This window comes from Lactuca sativa, chromosome 9 (genome assembly GCF_002870075.4).
Source record: "Lactuca sativa cultivar Salinas chromosome 9, Lsat_Salinas_v11, whole genome shotgun sequence".
Classification (NCBI taxonomy): Eukaryota; Viridiplantae; Streptophyta; class Magnoliopsida; order Asterales; family Asteraceae; genus Lactuca; species Lactuca sativa.
In genome coordinates, this window is record NC_056631.2 from 81,452,032 (window position 1) to 81,471,279 (window position 19,248).

The 19,248-nt window shown below is 40.4% G+C and overlaps 1 non-coding gene across 1 annotated transcript; it reads right to left on the reverse strand.

Moving 5' to 3' along the window:
* Window positions 1-12,674: 12,674 nt before the first annotated feature.
* Window positions 12,675-12,781, reverse strand: LOC111885425 (small nucleolar RNA R71). Its single transcript, XR_002848097.1, has one exon. It is a non-coding gene; the product is annotated as a small nucleolar RNA R71 (small nucleolar RNA).
* Between the last annotated feature and the right edge of the window lie 6,467 nt (window positions 12,782-19,248).

Consider the following 19,248-nt stretch of genomic DNA (forward strand, 5'->3'; position numbering starts at 1 on the left):
CCCTAAATTTTAGGGTTTGGGGATATTTATGCATCCTTATGGCTCATTTCTCTCCATCTTTTCAGCCTCCACATCCTTTGAGACATTTTTGCAAAACCCTAGCCCCTTAGTGTGTGTTTTGAGCTTAAGAGTGTCTTTTTTGGTGTGTTAAAAGAAGAAGAAGTTGCATCAAGAAGCCTTGAAGTGGAAGCAAGCTTGTGGATCTGGGATATTTTCCCTCTTGTGAAGCTCCAAAAGGTATAAAGTCTATACGTTGATGTGTTGGTTGCTAGATCCCATTTTTGGGAGTTTTATGTTGATTTGCTTGTGCCAAAGGTCCCATTTTGTACATGTTTGGTTATTGTAGTTTTGATTTGTCCTTCCAGGCCCTAAGAAGGGTCCTAAGCCATAAAAATGAGGTCCCAATGGCTAGAATTGCCATGTACATCTTGTAGAAGGTCTTAATAGATTAAGACCTTGTGTTAAGGACTTTTGGACGTGTAAAGTCATAAAGTTGGAGATTTTATGACTCTAGGGTGCATTTGCACCATAGATCTGAAGTATGGGCTTGAGTGCTTAAGCTATTAAGCAATCAATGGAGTTTTGAAGTTTGTGAGGTTACGCCCCATGTAGGTGGGAGTACGCCCCACGTAATCGGTCAGCCACCCCGTAAGCTGGTCAATGCGAGGCTTCGTGTATGATTAGTGTACCTCTGGGTTACGCCCCGTGTACTCGCATTAGTCAGCCCTTGTTAAGTTGACTCGGTTGAGTTGACTCGGCTATGTTGACTCAGTTGGTTTAGTGGTTTTGACCAGTTGACTTTGAGTTTGACCAAGTTTGACTTTGAGGGCATTTTTGGTATTTTGGGAGTTTGATGGAATTGGTCACTTGGTGGATATAAGGATTTGGGCCTCATCAGTTATGTTTAGCTGCGAGGTGAGTTTTCCTCACTGTACTTTTAGGCCAAAGGCACCAAGGTCGACCTTTTGGACTGCTATCCTGGTTTATTGTATGACCGTGTACTGTAGTGAACTGTTAAATCTGTACCCTGGTAGATAGAGTGTTAGCATGCGGTTGTGATCTGTGAATCTGCATGTTTGTTTGATGTCTGGTTAAATGTTTTTAGTTATTTTTATGTCGACATATCATGATTGGTTGGGTTGAGGCTTTGTGCTAAAGGCCAAGACACCCGAGGCAGACTGGATAGACTGTAGGCCCTGCGAGGCGGTCCAGTCAGGTTGAAGGCCCGAAGAGCAGTCTGGATAGGCTGTAGGCCCTACAAGGCAGTCCAGTCATGCTGAAGGCTTATTATGAATGTTGTTTGTTACTATTACATGTTTGTATGTGCTGGTTCTTTAGGGGAAAGCTTACTAAGCATTGGCTTACAGTTTTAGGTTGTGTTTCAGGTACCTCAGATGAGCGCGGGAATACGAAGGCATGATCGTGCACCTCCTCGTGTTTTGATTAATGATTTTGGGAAAACTCTGATATTAAACATGTTTTGAAAACTAAATTGTAAACAATGGTGTTTTGTAGGTTGTTTTAAAATTTAAAATTTTCATGAATTTTATGGATGTTACACTTGATCATTTTGTTTGGCCCATGCATGAGTAAAGTGACTTAGAGTGTGATGGAAGCTAAATTTTGTTGCATTGGGTCCTTTCTAGTCATGCAAAGGCTTAAAGTCAATGACTTTATGGGTTAAGACACCCTAGGATGGTCAGATTTGAAATTAAGATAGGTTTCTTAATGGATTATGACATGAAAGATGATGAAGTTGGATCAGGAAGAGTACGTCGGGCGTACTCTTGGCTATACACCGCGTAGCCAGCCCCCTCCTCGATGGGCCGTTGATCGAGTTGTACGCCTTGCGTAAGAGAGAGTACGCCTAGCGTACGTGCTAGGCAGTTGAATTTCGTTGACTTTTAACCTTTGGTCAAGAATTAAGGTATTGGAGCTTAGGAAGGCAAAATGGTCTTTTTGCCCTTCAGGGACCTAATTGTGGGATTTAGACTCGCGAGTTAAGTTATGGACCATAATTATTAATTAGGGTTAATTATTTTGTTTATTAAAAGGAGTCTAGTTCTGACAATTCGGGTGAGAGATTTAGTTGTTGTCAATATTAGGTGAGTTTCCTCACTTATTCTTACATGTGTGGTGGAATAGTTGTATTTGTGGTGACCAGATGGGTCTAACTGATATCTTACATTAGAGTGTGTATGTGTGACTGTGACTGCGTATAGTCTCTAGGGTTGCTGATAACCCATAGGGCGTGATGTTGCCCGCTGGGACTACCGATAGTCCCCGGGGTTGCTGATAACTCATAGTTGTTCATTTTATGCTGTGTTGTAGGTGGTATTTTAGGGAACTCACTAAGATTCATACTTACAGTTGTTGATTTATGTGTTTCAGGTACTTCTGAGGACCGCGGGAAGACGAAGGTCTGATTGTACACACTCGTTGAGAGATTTGTTACTGTGACAGTTTGAGATACTCTGATATTTTGTGATGATGTTTGTTTTAGGAACTTTATTTTTTGATGACTTTGTTTGTGCAACTTTATTTTGGTAAAATTAAAAATGAAAAAATTGGTTTAAAATTTGAGATGTTACAATTTGGAATCAGAGCCCTAGTTTGAGGGATTTGGATTAACCTCATGGTAAATCCAAACTCAAAATAAGGATTTGAATATTTTTATTAAAAAAAGTTATCAAAGAAATGAAGATTTTTACAGGAGGAAAACCTAGTGAAGCAGTGTGTACAATCAACTAGAGCTCGAGCGGTAGTGTCCCAGAATACTTCAATTTATAATATGAGTAGTGTAGAGCTAATATTTTATGAGCTGATAGAATTGCATGTTAGCTAGTGGTAGGCTAAGGATCATGTAAGAATGGTGTGATAGTGTTGCCTGATTTGTGATGCCTTTAGCCTAGGAGTTCATTATTATGATATTGAATCTGTCATTGCTAATTGTTTAGCGTATGCTATATAATTGTACATAGTTAGGATTTTTTAGCCTTAGAATGCCTCTTTAGCATTACTTCCTGTTCCTTGTTTGATTGCAGATTTGAGGTAGAATCATTTATTTGAATGTCTATCGAGTCTCGTATTGTGTACAATTGGCATGCACGCAACAAATGGCGAGGACAACAGAGGTCTTATGAGGCAGAGCAGTGCTGGGGAGTAGTCTAGAGTTAGTGTCTAGATGCTTAGTCATGGTTCTAAGGAACCAGCAGGGAGGATCTATAGCTGATATGAGGAAATAGAGTCCTTGTGACTCAGGGTCTCGAGAGGACGACTTGAGACAAATACGAGTTGGTGTGGAAGGTAGTATTGGGACCGTACTACTAAAAACATCGGATCCATACGCGACTCAAGAAGGAATCTTAAGGAACTAAGGAGCTTGTAGGAGTGTGTGGGTGTTGGTGTATGCGCTTTAGCCTAATTTCTGATGGTTTTTCTCGTGTGTTTCAGTATGGTGGTTACCCGAGGTTTAGGCTCTAGTGACCCCGAGAGGCCGAGTGTCAAGAATGATGAGATTCATAAGATTGTTGCCGTTGAGGTGGTCATAGAAATCAAAGGGGCTATCCCCGAGATATTTGGGTCTTTCAAGACCACGCTGATTTAGACTTTTGATGAGCGCTATGTCGTCATCACTAAGGCTTCTGCTGTCGCAGGCACTACAACTGTTGATGATATGAGACCGCATGGGAGTGATTCGTTGTGGTACCAAAATTCAACAACACAAAGCCACCCGCATTTCATGGGAGCCAAGATCCGATTGTTGCTATGAGATGGATCTCTGATGTTGAGGGATGTTTTTACACTTGTTCCTGTCCGGAGAATCTGAGGGTTCGTTTTACATTGAACCTACTTTTCTTGGGAGGGATGGATTGGTGGAAGTTTTTGGCAACTGATGATATTATAGCAGAGCATTATGTGGTGACCTGGGAGAGGTTTACTGATATGTTCAGAGATGAGTTTGTTCCAGTGGTTGAGAGAAAGAGAGGTTGGCCCAGGAGTTCCTATCTCTCAAGCAGAAGACAGAGACGACGACTGAGATCACTTAGATGTTTCATGAGAGGGCCTTGTTCTGCCCTGAGCACGTGTCTACTGAGCAGGAACATATGAGTCAGTATTTGAGTATTCTGAGGAGGGATATCCGTGACTTTGTGGAGAAAACTTCATATCGGACATTGGTTGAGCTGCAAACCAATTCAAGGAGGACAAAGATTGAGCTGGAGACCTAGGCTAGGGAGTAGAGGGAGACCCAGGTAAGAGATAGGAGGCTAGTATAGTCACAGCCAACAACTAACCGGCCCAAGTCCGCTAACCTAAGAACTGGAAGCCAGAAGGGCCGCACTTTCCGACGGACATGAGGGACCCCGTCGGCTAGGAACGACTTGCTACATGTGTGGCAAGGAGGGGCATCTGGCCAGAGATTGCCCCAAAGAAATTCGGGTTTACTTCAATTGCAACCAGACATGACATATGAGGCCGAGTGTCCTTAACTTGTATCTAGGGCAGTTCAGACTTTGGACCCCACGACCCTACGTATTACTGATGGTCGGGAGAGGAAAGTCGAGGCGCCGAGGGCTCAAGGGAGAGCATTTCAGTTGACAGCAGAGGAGGCCCGAGCATCTCCAGACGTCATGGATATTATGTGTTCTTTATTATTCGACTGATTTATTTAAGTTGCTTATATTATTGATTGTGTAGGTAACTTTCTTATGAATTCCATACCTGTGCTTGTGCTGTTTGTCTCGGGTGTGAGTCGATTTTTTGTGTCATCATCTTTTTGTCGTGGTTTTAGTATTACGTGAGAGACTCTGAGCAGGACCTTGAGAGTCTTTATTACCGATGAGTGTCCGGTCTTCGCTACTGATATCTACCGGGGTTGTGTGTTAGAGATCCTCGGTGTTGGTTATCCGATAGATCTTATTCCTATTCCGATGGGAGATGTTTGTGTGATCGTGGGTATGGATTGGTTGAGCTAGTTTGGAGCTCTGATTAACTATGAGCGTCAGATGGTGAAGGTTCGAGACCCTAGTGAGGGAGTGCTAACTATCTACGGTGAGGGTACTAGGTCAGGATCAGCCTTCTGTTCTGCCGCCAGGGCGAGACAGAGTTTGTAGCATGGTTGTATGGGTTATCTGACATATGTAGTGGATACTCAGGTTCGGGGGAAGGGATCAACTTCCATTTCTGATGTTCCTGTGGTATGCGATTTTCTTGATGTTTTTCCCTAGAAGTTACCGGGTGTGCCTCCTGCGAGGCAAGTGGAGTTTCGGATCGATTTGATTCCGGGTGCGGCGCTGATTTCCAAGGCACCGTACCGTCTTGCACCTCTTGAAATGCATCAGTTATCCTCTCAAGTGCAGGAGCTATTAGGAAAAAGGTTTATTCGGCCGAGCAATTCTCCTTGGGGAGCATCGATCCTTTTTGTCAGAAAGAAGGATGGTTCACACCGGATGTGCATCAATTACCGGGAGTTGAACAAGCGGACGGTGGAAAACCGTTATCCATTGTTGATGATTGATGATCTCTTCGACCAGCTTCAGGGGGCATCTTGGTTTTCGAAGATCGATTTGAGGTCCGACTACCATCAAATGAGGGTGCAAGAGGAGGATATTCAGAAGATGGCCTTCCGAACTCGCTATGGGCATTACGAGTTTGTGGTGATGCCTTTTGGGCTCACCAATACACCAACGATGTTCATGGATCTCATGAACTGGGTGTGTAGGCCCATGTTGGATCGATCGGTGATCATCTTTACCAAAGACATTTTGGTCTATTCGAAGACCAGAGAGCAACACGAGAAGTATTTATGCGATATACTTGGAGTTTTGAGGATGGAGAGGCTGTACGCCAAGCTCTCAAAGTGTGACTTCTGGTTGTGCGAGGTTCAGTTTCTGGGACACCTTTTCAACTAGAATGATATCTTGGTCGACCTAGCCAAGATAGAGGTGGTGATGTAGTGGGAAGTGCCGAGATCTCCATCTGAGATTTGGAGCTTCCTCGGTTTGGCGAGATATTATCGGAGATTCATTAGAGACTTCTCCAAGATTGCTGTTACTCTCACTAGGTTGACAAGGAAGGATTTTGTGTTCAGTTGGGGGCCTGAGCAGCAGGTGTCATTCGAGTCTCTTCGAAAGTGACTATGTCAGGCACCGGTACTTGTCTTCCCTGAGGGAGTTGAGGATCTCGTGGTCTAATGTGATGCATCCATTGCAGGGTTGGGTGCTGTGTTGATGCAGATGGGGAATGTAATTGCATATGCTTTGAGGCAGCTGAAGCCTCACGAAGCGAAGTATCCTACTCATGATTTGGAGTTAGGGGCGGTGGTTTTTGCCGTTACATTTGGCGCCACTATCTTTATGGTGTTCAGTGTACCATCTACACTGACAATAATAGCCTGAGATATCTTATGGATCAACCTAACCTGAACATGAGGAAGATGAGGTGGTTCGATGTAGTGAAAGATTATGACTGTGAGATTTTGTATCATCCGGACAAGGCCAATGTGGTGGCCGACACATTTAGTCGGAGGGCGGTTAGTGCCCCAATTTGGGATGTGTGTGTATGAGGATGACTGTGATGATCCCAGTCTTACAGATTGTCAAATAAGCATAGTCAGAGGCAATAAAGGAAAAAAATCAGAAAAGTGAGCGGGTGATCGACCAAATTTCAGCCTTTGATATCGGCAACCGAGGGCTTCTGAATCTTTATGGGCGGGTTTGCGTACCTTATGCAGGTGGGTCCCAACGAATATTGATGGAGGAGGCCCATAAGTCGAGGTTTTCTATTCATCCAGGGTCTACCAAGATGTATCTCAATCTGAAGCGTAGTTACTGGTGACCATGTATGAAGAGAGATATGGCTTGGATTGTGGAGCGATTTTTGACCTAACGAAAGGTCAAGTCCGAGCACCAGCGCCCTCATGAAATTTTGTAGCCTTTAAAGATTCCTCTATGGAAGTGGGAGCAGATCACTACGAAAATTTTCGAGGATTGTGAGGGGTGTTGATGCTATCTGGGTGATAATGAATCGTTTGACGAAGAGTGCTCACTTTCTAGCCATCAACGAGAGCTCTTTTGTAGAGAAACTGGCTGAGATTTATGTTAGAGAGGTGGTGGCTCGGCATGGGGTGCTGACTTCAACTGTGTTAGACCTGGATGTTCGTTTTACTTCCAGGTTCTGTAAGAGGTTTCACGAGGAGTTGAGTACCCAGCTACACTTCGGTACTACATACCATCCTCAGGCGGACAGACAGAGCAAGTGGACTATTCCTACACTCGAGGATATGCTGCGTGCTTGTATCATTGAATTTGGTGGTAGCTGGGATACATATCTCCTGTTGGCTGAGTTTTCTTATAACAACATCAATTATGCCAATATTAGCATGCCCCCCCCCTTTGAGCTTCTGTTTGGGAGGAGATGTTGGACTCCTATTTGTTGGGGCGAGGTTGGATAGAGGGTTATGGCGATCACAAAGGCAGTGCTCAAGATGACCGAGCTTATATAGCAAGTTAGACAGAGATTGCTGACACCTAGAGCCGCTAGAAGAGTTATGCGGATCGGCAACACTCTGAGTTAGAGTTCCAGGTGGGGGATTTGGTGCTTCTGAAGGTGTCACCCTAGAAGTGTTTTATTCGCTTCAGGAAGCAAGGCAAGTGATGCCCTAGGTTTATCGACCCATTTAGAGTGTTGGCCCAGGTGGGGAAGGTGACTTACTGGTTGGAGCTGCCGGAGGAGTTGAGGTAGATTCATGATACCTTCCACGTCTCCCAGTTGAGGAAGTGTATAGCTGAAGAGAGAGCTATGGTCCCTTTTGAGGACATTCAGGTCAATGATCTCATGAATTATGTTGAGAATCCAGTGGCAATTCTGGATCGGAGAGTGAAGACCTTGAGGAACAAGGTAGTGAACTTGGTCAAAGTTTAGTGGAAACACCAGAAAGGCTTGGAGTGGACGTGGGAACCCAAGTCTGAGAGCGTGAGCACTATCCTGATTTGTTTCCTGACGACGAATACGAGAGAGAAGTTTGATTTTAATAGGGGAGAATTGTAACATCCGATTATCATGTATTATCATTTTTAGCCCTTAACTTTATCAAAGTTGCATAATTGGTCCCTTGTGGTAAAAGTTTCGCATATTAGCTCGTACGTTGGGCGTACATGAGGGTACTTGCAGCGTACTCATGAGATTTAGGATCACAGAAGCCCTGATAGTATGTTGGGCATACGTGTGGTACGCCGGGTATGCTAGCCCAGTCCCTAAACCCTAATTTTTAAGGGTTTCTCCCTATTTGAACCAACTTATGCCTCCCTTGGATATTTCTTATCAACCACCATTCCCTCAAAAACCCTAATCTCGAGTCTAAGCTTGTTTGTGAGAGTTTGAGAGCTTATTAATAGGTTTTGGTGCATATTTGTTGAAGAAGGAGGCTAGAGAAGAAGGAGGTGTTGCTTGCAAGCTTGTCGATCCATAAACTACTCCTCATTGTGCATCTTTTTCATGTATAAAGTTTATACCTTGATGAGTTTCCGTTTTGATCTCCATGGTTGAGTTTTTGAGGTTTTTTGTCCCAAAGTTTGGACCTTTATGAGTTTAGGGCACTCCATAGAATGCTAGTTGTCCTTTCATGTATTTCAGGCTTTGTAGATTCATAAAAATGGTTGCTTGATCATTTCCTTTGGCCCATGCATGAGTAAAGTGACTTAGAGTATGATGGGAGTTAACGTATGTTGCATTGGGTCCTTTCTAACCATGCAAAGGCTAAAAGTCGATGACTTTATAGGTTAAGACACCCTAGGATGGCCATATTTGAAATTGTGATATGTGTCTTAACGGATTAAGACATGAAAGTTGATGAAGTTGGATCATGCAGAGTATACCAAGCGTACTCCTGGTTATGCCCCACGTAGCCTATCCCACCCCTAATGGGTCGTTGATCGCGTTGTATGCCCCGCGTAAGAGAGAGTACGCTCAACGTACGCGTTGTGCAGTTGACTTTCGTTGACTTTTGACCTTTGGTCAAGAATTAGGGTTTTTACAATGGGAAGGGAAAAATGGTCTTTTGCCCTTAAGGGACTTAAATATAGGATTTGGACTCGAGATTTGAGTTATGGACCATAATTATTAATCAGGGTTAATTATTTTATCGATTAGGCGGAGTCTAGTTCCGACAGTTCGGTTGAGAGATTTATGTCATCAGTATCAGGTGAGTTTCCTCACTTATTCGTATGTGTGTGGTAGAATAGTTGTATTTCTTGTGACCAATTGGGTCTAACTGATATCTTACATTAGATTGTGTATGTGTGACTGAGACTGCGGATAGTCTCCAGGGTTGCTGATAACCCATAGGGCGTTTTGTTGCCCGCTACGACTGTTGATAGTCTCTAGGGTTGCTGATAGCCCATAACTATTTATTTTATGATGTGTTGTAGGTGGTATTTCGGAGAAATCACTAAGATTCATGCTTACAATTGTTGATTTATGTGTTTCAGGTACTTCTGAGGATTGTGGGAAGGCGAAGGTCTGATTATACACACCCATTTAGAGATTTGTTACCGGGACAATTTAAGATACTCTGATATGTTGGGATGATGTTTGTTTTAAGACACTTATGTTATTGATGACTTGGTTTGTGCAACTTTATTTTGATAAAATTAAAAATGAGAATTTTGGTTTGAAATTTGAGGTGTTACACAAATGGGTGTATGAGCGTTTTAATGTCAAAAGGCCTAAAATTGTAGTAAACATGGTATTCACAACACCTAACCTCAAAAGATTAAGCTCTAAATATTGGTTTTTGTTATCAACAGTCTGCATGCATAACTATTATGTTAGGAAATAGTAAATTCCAATATCCAATATCCTAATAAAAGGTAATTTTAAAGAATAGCTCAAAATTTCATGACAAATAAATCATTATGTAACATCTCGGTGTTCAGTGACTTCTAAATTCAACCCTATAATCTTTTTATATCGCGTTTTGGTCCCTAAATAGAAGGAAGTGCCCATTGGAAGCCCTAGTGACAAAATTGTAATTTTGGGGAAATGGGAGTACGCCATGCGTACGTGCGTACACTTAGCTTACAACAACATACACGAGGCATACTCACCAGGTGTGGAAACCCTAAATTTTAGGGTTAAGCCCCTATATAATCTTCCTTATAGCCTCATTTCCCTCACCTTTTCTGCCTCTACTCTCCTTGAGACGTTAGTGTGAGTTTTCAGCTTAAGTGTGTGTTCTAGGTGTGTTGAAGGAAGAAAGATGATTCATTGAGGAGCCTTGGAGTGGAAGCAAGCTTGTAGATATGAGAACTTTGCCTCTTTGGGAAGCTACAGAAAGTATAAAGCTTTGATCTTGACTTGTATGAGTTTTTAGTCCCTTTTCTTGGACTTAATGATCAAAAGCAACTCTAAGACCAAAGGAGTTGTCCTTTTAGAAGATTTGAGGTGCATGATGTTGCTATATTTATACATATTTGTAGGCAATATTTAAGTACATTTTACATATATTTTGGTTATCTGAATAGAATAATGGTACTTATAAGGTTAAATTATATTTTGCAGCCAAATAGAAGCATTTTCGAAGATAGGGACTGAAATTGACAAAACATGGAATTTTGTAGGCTTGAACGAAAGAAGAATGGAAAATTCAGCAAATGACATACTCACGATGTGAATAGTTCATGACTCACGACGTGAGTAGAGAATTCTAGAAGATATGCACCGGATGGAAGAAGAGTCCTTGCCGAATACGCTTATATCATATTCACGACATGAGACTTATCGGCTCACGACGTGAACTGGGAAAAAATCAGAAACTATATAAACTCTTTGCCATTATGAATTGGGAACTTTTGGCTGGCTTAGAGGGGTTCCTAGAGACGATTTCCAGAGGAAAAGAAGTTTTGAAATTGGCTTTCAACACCAAGGGAGAAGAAGTTAATAGTTTGATCCATAGTTTGGTAACTTTTATTATGTTTTTTATTATGGATGTTATTTGCTTACTTGCTAGGATGTCCAGCTAAATCTAGTTGCTTCTATTAGCTAGATGAAGCTGGAACTCATGGAGTAATTACTTTATCTTTGATGTGCTAGTTGGTTAAGACTTGTGTTGGATTGATTTTACCTAGCATGTTTGTTTTATTAGTTGATTGCTTTGATATCTTATTCTGTGTAGTTGATGACCATCAAATTGCATGAATTAGAATAACTGGTAATTTAGTGAATATTAAATTATTGGAGCTAGGATTAATCCAATCTTAGTTAAGCAATTAATTATTAAATTAGGCTGTGCTAGAGAACTCAAATTATGACTGTAATTATGTTTTATCAAATCAATCTTACATGGCTCCAAATTCATCTAATAATTGATTCTGTGTTAACTATTGTGTTACCATACATAGATTTACATGAATTGATTTATGTTAGTAGATTTAAAACTAAATTGCTAATAATAACTTAATTCGTAACCAACAGTAATTGTCATAGCTAATTTATAATCCATTGAGTGAAAGCGGATTCGAACTAACAGAAGTGTTTGTTTATTGATTGAATTTGTGTTAAAGAATTAAGTCCATCTAAACTTACAAAATTAGATAAAACCCTTCCTTTGTTAGTAATTAGGTTAATTTAGTAGTAGATAAATTAATTAGTCAACATCGTTCCCTGTGATCGACACCCGACTTACCCAATTATTCTATAAATTTGACTAGGTACACTGCCTAGGTGCAATGTAGTTAGTAAGGAAGTTAGGTTAATTAGGTGTAGCTATTTGCACGCATCAAATTTTTGGCGCCGTTGCCGGGGAACGACTTAGTTAATTACTGATTTATTTTTCTCTAAATTAATCGATCCTTTTTGTGGGGTAAAACCTGCAAAAAGTTATTTTTCAGTTTCATTTTTTTCTGCATTACAGAACTCATGATGTGAGCTTTATAGGCTCACGGCGTGAATCCTGTGATTCCTAGTTTTCTTTGTTTTTAGGGTGTCTTTCTAATTTAGTTCAGTGTTACGTTTTTATTTTTTTATTTTGCAGGAGTTCATGACCAGAGGTTCCAACACACCTTTGGTGCCACCACTTGAAGATCCAGAGTCTGACCTTAACAAAAAGAAAGAAGATCAAACACCAAAGAAGACGCCCTTACAAGAACTCAAGTCAGTGTTCTCAAAGAAGTCGGGAAAGAAAACGGAAGAATCGAGTTCATCTTCAAAGGACAAGAACAAGGTTGAAGACTTAGATTAAATACCTATCCCGAACGAATCCGAATATGAATCCGAAGCCGAGTTTGGACTTTATATAAGTGAACCCAAGAATGAGCCAATAAAGAGATGGCGAATATTGAAGAAATGTCCATGGGAGCTTACAGAAAGAGAATTAGAGACGATGTTGGTCCGAGTTTAGTACAACCTGCCATTCCTGCCACTGCCACATTCGAGCTGAAAGGACATCCTCACTGCACTTAAGGATATTCCATTTTATGGAATCATGAGGATGCTTTTAAGCATTTAGATGAGGCCAATGACATTGCAGATTATTTCAATGTCCCGAATGTGAATAGAGATATTGTCTTGTTAAGGATGCTTCCCATTACTTCTAAGGGGCTGCTAAGGACTGGTTAAAAGCACTACCACCGGGTACAATCACTACTTGGGCTCAGATGCCCGAACAATTTTTAGACAAACTCAAGAAGGCAATAGCCAATTTTGAGCAAAACCCGGGGGAATCACTTTACGAGGCATGGGAGCGCTACAAGGGGTTGTTAAGGAATTGTCCTCAACATGACCTTAACATTCAACAAGAAGTATTTATATTCTATGATGAGGTCAATGTAATGACACGGCAACTCCTTGATTCTCAACGACCACTTACAAAGAAAAATCCGGGCGAAGTCAAGGAATTAGTTGAAGAATTTGCAAAGCATTCTCGTGAGTACCACAATCCAAGGAATGAAGGCGTAAAAGGAGTTAGGAGTGCACATTCTAAAGAAATGGCTGCTATGATGGCAATGCTAAATAATATGGACCGAAGGTTGACCTAAATGGACCAATCAATTCATGCAATTAGAGTTGGTTGTGAACGATGCAGTGGGCCACACTTGACTAAAAACTGCCATTTGGATGAATATGGGAACAAGAAGGCTCAAGTTAGCTACTCAAGTGGGGACAAGTATGATGAAGACTGGAGAAAACCAAAGAAAGAGTGGCTACCTTATGATGAGTACAAGAGGCAAAAAGAAGAAAAATATAAGCACACAGGCCAAGGCTTCTACCAAAAAGAGCAACCACCAGCCGAGAAGAAAGTAGACTTGGAAAACATTTTGACCGAATTTATGGAAGCTTCAGAGAAAAGGCATGATGACACCGATGCAGTGCTAAAGGAACACATGAAAATGATGAAAGAACAACAAAAAATGATGATTGACCAGCAAGCTTCATTAAGAAATCATCAAGCATTAATCCATAATCTCGAAGTCCAAATTGGTCAACTAACTACTTTGGTGAGCAACAAATTATCCTCACAATTTCCCGAAAAGAACGCTCAATCCCATGTAATGATGATTGATACTGAAGAAGAGGCCACCTCTGAGTTCGTAGAAGCCCTATAAGTGGAGCCAAAGCCATCCAGACCAAAGCCAAAGAAGACGAAGTTCGAAAACGAAATTGTTGCTAAAACACCAGACTCACGTCTTGAGCCCGCCACGCTCACGATGTGGACTCAGTATGAACAGACGAATTCAGATTTCGCTCCAGTATATCGTCCGCCTCTACCGTTTCCTTCTCGAGCTGGTCTTAGTCCACTGGAAAGAGAGCATTTGGAGTTTATTAAGCACGTGAGGCGTATCCCGATTAATACTCCTTTTGTCGAGTCATTATCCAAAATTCCCGAAAATGAAAATTTCTTAAAAGACTTGTTAGACACTCGTCAGCAACTAAATAAGAATTCCAAGGTGATTCTAAGTGAGCAAAGCTCAAAAGTTGTATTGGGAGAGATACCAAGATGGGGGATCCTAGATGCCTCACTCTTCCATGTGAGTTTGGGAATAATATGAAGATTTATGCTTTAGCCGATTCTGGAGCTAGCATAAATTTTATGCCTTATTCATTTTATCAGAAGTTGGATATTTAGAAGTTGAAGGCCACAAAAATGACTATTCACATGGCAAATCGTTCAGTAACACAATCCTAGGGCATTGTGGAAGATATTCTCGTGAAAATTGGGAATTGTTTTTCCAATAGATTTTGTGGTTTTGGATATGAAAGAAGATCCCGATGTTCCAATTAATGGTTGCTTGTTACTTAATACTTCTGGAGCCTTGGTTGATATACGGGAATCCAAGCTCACCTTGAGAGTTGGAGATGAGAAGGAAATTTTTGGAATAGAAGATGGTTTCAAGAGGAGTGGTGTTCAAGAAGAGGTTTTCAATATTGATGAAGAAAATGAACTTGAGGAATTAGAGAAGCTCATGGAAGAATAAATCAAAACAATTCATCAAGTTAAACAAACAAAACCAAGAGCACCTGCCCCGTTTTTAGTTGAAGTCATTACCTACACGAATCCAACTTCTTGGGTAAGTAAGGAGAGTGATGAAATATTGAGTGATGATGACAAAAACGAGATAACTTCCGAGGAGAGAAGTCCAATGGTGAAGGAAGAAAAGATTCCTATGGAGTTGAATAATAAAGAAAACTTGGAGAATAAAGGGACCAAAAGAAAGCTTGATATGGATGACGTGAAAGTTAAAAAGGAAAACTCGACGAAGGCGTACATTAGACAAGTTCAAGCTCATAAGAGACGATGGAAGGAGCAGAAAATCCAGCTGGTGATGGACGCATCTGAAGATTCAACATAGGAGGCACGGAGTCCGACTCACGACTTCATAAAAAAGAAGCGCTTTTCGGGAGGCAACCCGAGTTTGGTTTGGATTTTCTTTTCTTTTTAGTTTTTGCATTTTTATTTTTCTAGGAAAATCGATCATATCATCTACAACATTTTATGCATAATACAACACTGAGTGAGGATCCCAAAAATTAAGTGGTAGTAATTATGAAAATAGTTAGTGAAACTTGGGATTAATTATGAAATTATATGCTCATACAGAACTCACGACATGAGCCTTGATGATTCACGACGTGAGTTAAGGAAAACTTACGTAAATTTGTTAGTTAGCCAATACATGCTCTAGCCCATTAAGTATAAATTAGAATGGACCAATTTCCCAGCCCAATTGTTCATTAATGAAGATTTTTAGCCCAAAACGGACTCACGACGTGAGTGTGTGCCAATTCATGATGTGAATAATAAATAGCATGTGACCATAGATTAGAGACATAATCCAATTGACCTAATTCATTTCTTTACCCCCCACGAAGTGAATGTGTTCCCTCTAGTCCACCATCTTTGCAATTGCGGCCGACATTCCTCATATTCTTCTTGTGCTTACGTAATTCACCATTCTAGGTAAATTAATCCTATTCACATTGTTTATTGTTGACTTATTTACTAGATTTAGGGGTTAGGGTTTGCATTTCACTTGAATCTTAAAAATCGATACCCTATATATATGTGAAGTTTTTGTTGCATGTGCTTGTAATGAGTTTGAAATTGCCCTAGGAGTAAACCCCATTAACATTGTTGGCCCGATTTGACTTATGTTATGCCCACTTATGACTTCTAAATACGAAATCACGACGTAAATCCTTAGGGATTCACGACATGAATCCTAGACATTCATGGTTTCAAATTCTGTTTAATACTAATCTTTTGGGACGTGTTTGTTGGTTTGTAGTCTGTTTATTTTTGCAGAAATGGCTCCCAGAAGAGAAGTTCCGACAGGGGTGGCTAGTTTGCACCCATTTTACGTCTTCCCAACAACTTTACCTCGGGATATTTTGACACGGTGCAACAACCGGTTGGAGTGGCTTTACAACCATGAGATTGTTGTTGCCCCTACAGTTAATTGGGCAATGTTAAGGGAGGTTGGGCTTGTTGGTCAAATGTCCCAGTATCTCACGAAAATATTTTTGGGAAATGGATTTTCATTTACGTGTAAAGGGTGGCACAACTTGTTTAGAGTTCAAGAAAGGTTGTATAAGGAACTTTGTGTGGAGTTCTTTGCAACTGTGACATTTCATGAAAATGTCTAAGATCCTACCTTTCCGCGAGCATTGGTTTTCCGTCTCGGGGGTGAATACCGAGAATGTAGTTTGGTGGAGTTCTCTTGGCGTATGGTGTTGTATGAGGCGCAAGAGGCCATGAATCTTGAGTTTGAGATGTTTCTGAAGGAGGCTGCCCGAGTGTATGAGAATGGAGTTTTGGGGGTTGGTTTTTGGAGCAACATTGCTTCCGAAGTGTTTAACTCCAGGGTATCACCAGAGAGCAGCATTAAGTCACCAATCCACCGCCTACTCCACCGCCTTATCACTTTTTCCATCCACCATAAACATCATGGAGACAAGGTCACAAAGATGAACTTGTTCTATTAGTGGTCAATTTTACAGCCGGGAGTATGTTGCAACATTCCATACTTCTTGGCCCGATATTTGGCGGAATTTTCTATGAGTTCCCGCCCCGGGAGCCCCATTTGTGGAGGCCATTTTATTACACGATTGGCCCAGTCTTATGGTTTGATCGTTCCCGACATCAACCGTTATTTGACTTGTATGGAGGGAAACGAGTTTACTATGGGATATTTGGAGACAATGCGGGTAGTCAAGAATTATGGGTCTCATTGGGTAATTCTACATTCGGATGATGATGATGGTGACGAGCATCAAGATGAGCAACCCGAGCCACAACCACAACCATGGCCTCGGCGGAGGAATGTTAGAGGTAGAGGAGAGAGAAGGCAGCCGATGCATCAAAATGCACCCTTTGGAGGAGCATCTTTTGGAGGAGATATGATGGGATATTTTGATCAATTATCCTTGAGTACTAATTGGATCGGGGGTACAATGGAGAACATGGTTCGACATTTCGGTATTGAGCAACCACCGCACTTGGGGAATCAATACCCCATTTGTCCTACATGGAGCTCTTATCAGCAGTCAAGGGGAGACGAAGCGGGCACAAGTGGAGTGCATAACGATGAAGAAGATGATTGATCGTTTTCTTTTATTTTGATTAATTAGTTTTTTTTAGTTTAATTTGGGTTGTGTTGATTTTGAACTTGTTGGATTGTTAAACTTTTGAACTTGTTTGTTTTTATATTATGTTACTTTTATTTTTTTTCTTTGGTTGCTATATTTCAGATTTGCTAAAGGAGTCTCGGGAAGGAAAGTCGAGTCGAGAGCTTAAACGTCTAGACAAGTATCATTTAGAGTTTAAAATCTAGAGTCAAGACCCACAATTGGAAATACGTGTGGGGTGAGTCGAGAAAAAGGGTAGAGTTAGAAGAGTCATCAAATAATGCATTTAGAAGGGTCTTAGTTCGTTAATACATTGGTTGAGTGCATTCATTTAAAGAAGGATGGGGCTGATTCAGTTTTTGTTTACCCAGTTCTCACGTCGTGAGTCCTTATTCCTCACGTCGTGAGTTGGGTTACGAAGAAATTGAAAATACATATTTAGCGACCTCACGTCGTGAGCATTATGACTCAAGTCGCGAGTCAAAAATTATCATGAAAATAAAGCCTTTTCATTCACCATTTTCTACACACTCCACCACCATTCTCTTTGGAGTTATTTTGATGATTGTTTTGGCTCATTTCCTCCATTATAGAATGTGACGTATGCTTTCCCACATTATTCTTCACGTTTTGTAGATTTACGCCTCATTTATTGAAGATTGAAGTTTCGATTCGTCATTGGTGTTGTACATATCTAACAAGCTCAAGATCCAAGTTCCTATTTCAAAGAAGTTTCATATTCGAGATGCGCATTTTATCCACACTTATGGAGTTTGATCACGCCACTATCCTAGGGGAGTCTGTTCCTTTTTCTCCCTTTTATTTAGTTTATGCATATAATTAGGGAATTGTATGTAATAAGTGTGGGGTGGGAGGTCGAAAAAGTAATTGTTTGAATTGCTAAAAGTAAATTGCTAGAATTTAGTAAATTTAAGAATTTTAGAAATAGATTTAAAATAATAATCTAAATAAATTTTTTTAGTAATAATAGTAATTTGAACTTAAGTTGCTACTATTGTGTGGATGATCCGATGAGAGCTCAAATGTTTAGTTGAGCCGATACACGTTATAGTGCATTTGTGGCCTCCTTTATTATAGTGAAATCATGGGACAAAAACACAACCTCATTTAGTTTGAGGAATGCAATATGTTTAACAGCCTATACTTGAAACGTATCCAGGAAAACTAATATTTCTAACCAATAAGGGTTGAAGTTAAGCCCTGCTTAAGCATGTAGGATTTGCGTGGAAAAAGTGAGTTATTTATATAAAAAAAGAGAAATTACCAAAAAATTAAAAATTGAAGAACTTTTGGAGCTATAGAGGTATCAAAGATTGAAGATCAAAAATCAAAAATTCTGAAGTATCAAAAGTTGAAGACACCAAAAATTACACAAAATATGGTGAATTCAAAGAAATTGATAATCAAATATCAAAGAAGTGAAGAATTCAAGAGCTCCATAGTGTGGTATCTTAAAAGTTGTAATTCTCTAGTTTATGTATGCTTGGGTTGCTTTACAAAAATACCTTGAGGTTAGGGAGTTTTCTGAGGATGGATTCGGAGGGTCGTATAAAATGAGCATTGTTCAAAAGAAGTGGGCGCGTGTTTCTGAGGATTGTGACTATTTAGAATTAACGGGGGTTACGTAGGAAACATTTTAGACACAAATGCACGCATTGAGGTCTTGACATAATGGCTGAGTTTGAGTTGGATCGTTCTATGTGATGTTAGTGATTAAGGTTTGAATTAAAAATTAGATTTGCTTGAGGGCAAGCAAAGCACAAGTGTGGGGTATTTTGATATTTCCATATTTATACATATTTTTAGGCAATATTTAAGTACATTTTACATATATTTTGGTTATTTGAATAGAATAATGGTACTTATAAGGTTAAACTATATTTTGCAGCCAAATAGAAGCATTTTCGAAGATAGGGACTGAAATTGACAAAACATGAAACTTTGGAGGCTTGAAGGAAAGAAGAATGGAAAATTCAACAAATGACGTACTCATGACGTGAATAGTTCATGACTCACGACGTGAGTAGAGAATTCTGGAAGATATGCACCAGATGGAAGAAGAGTCCTTGCCGAATACGCTTATCTCATATTCACGACGTGAAACTT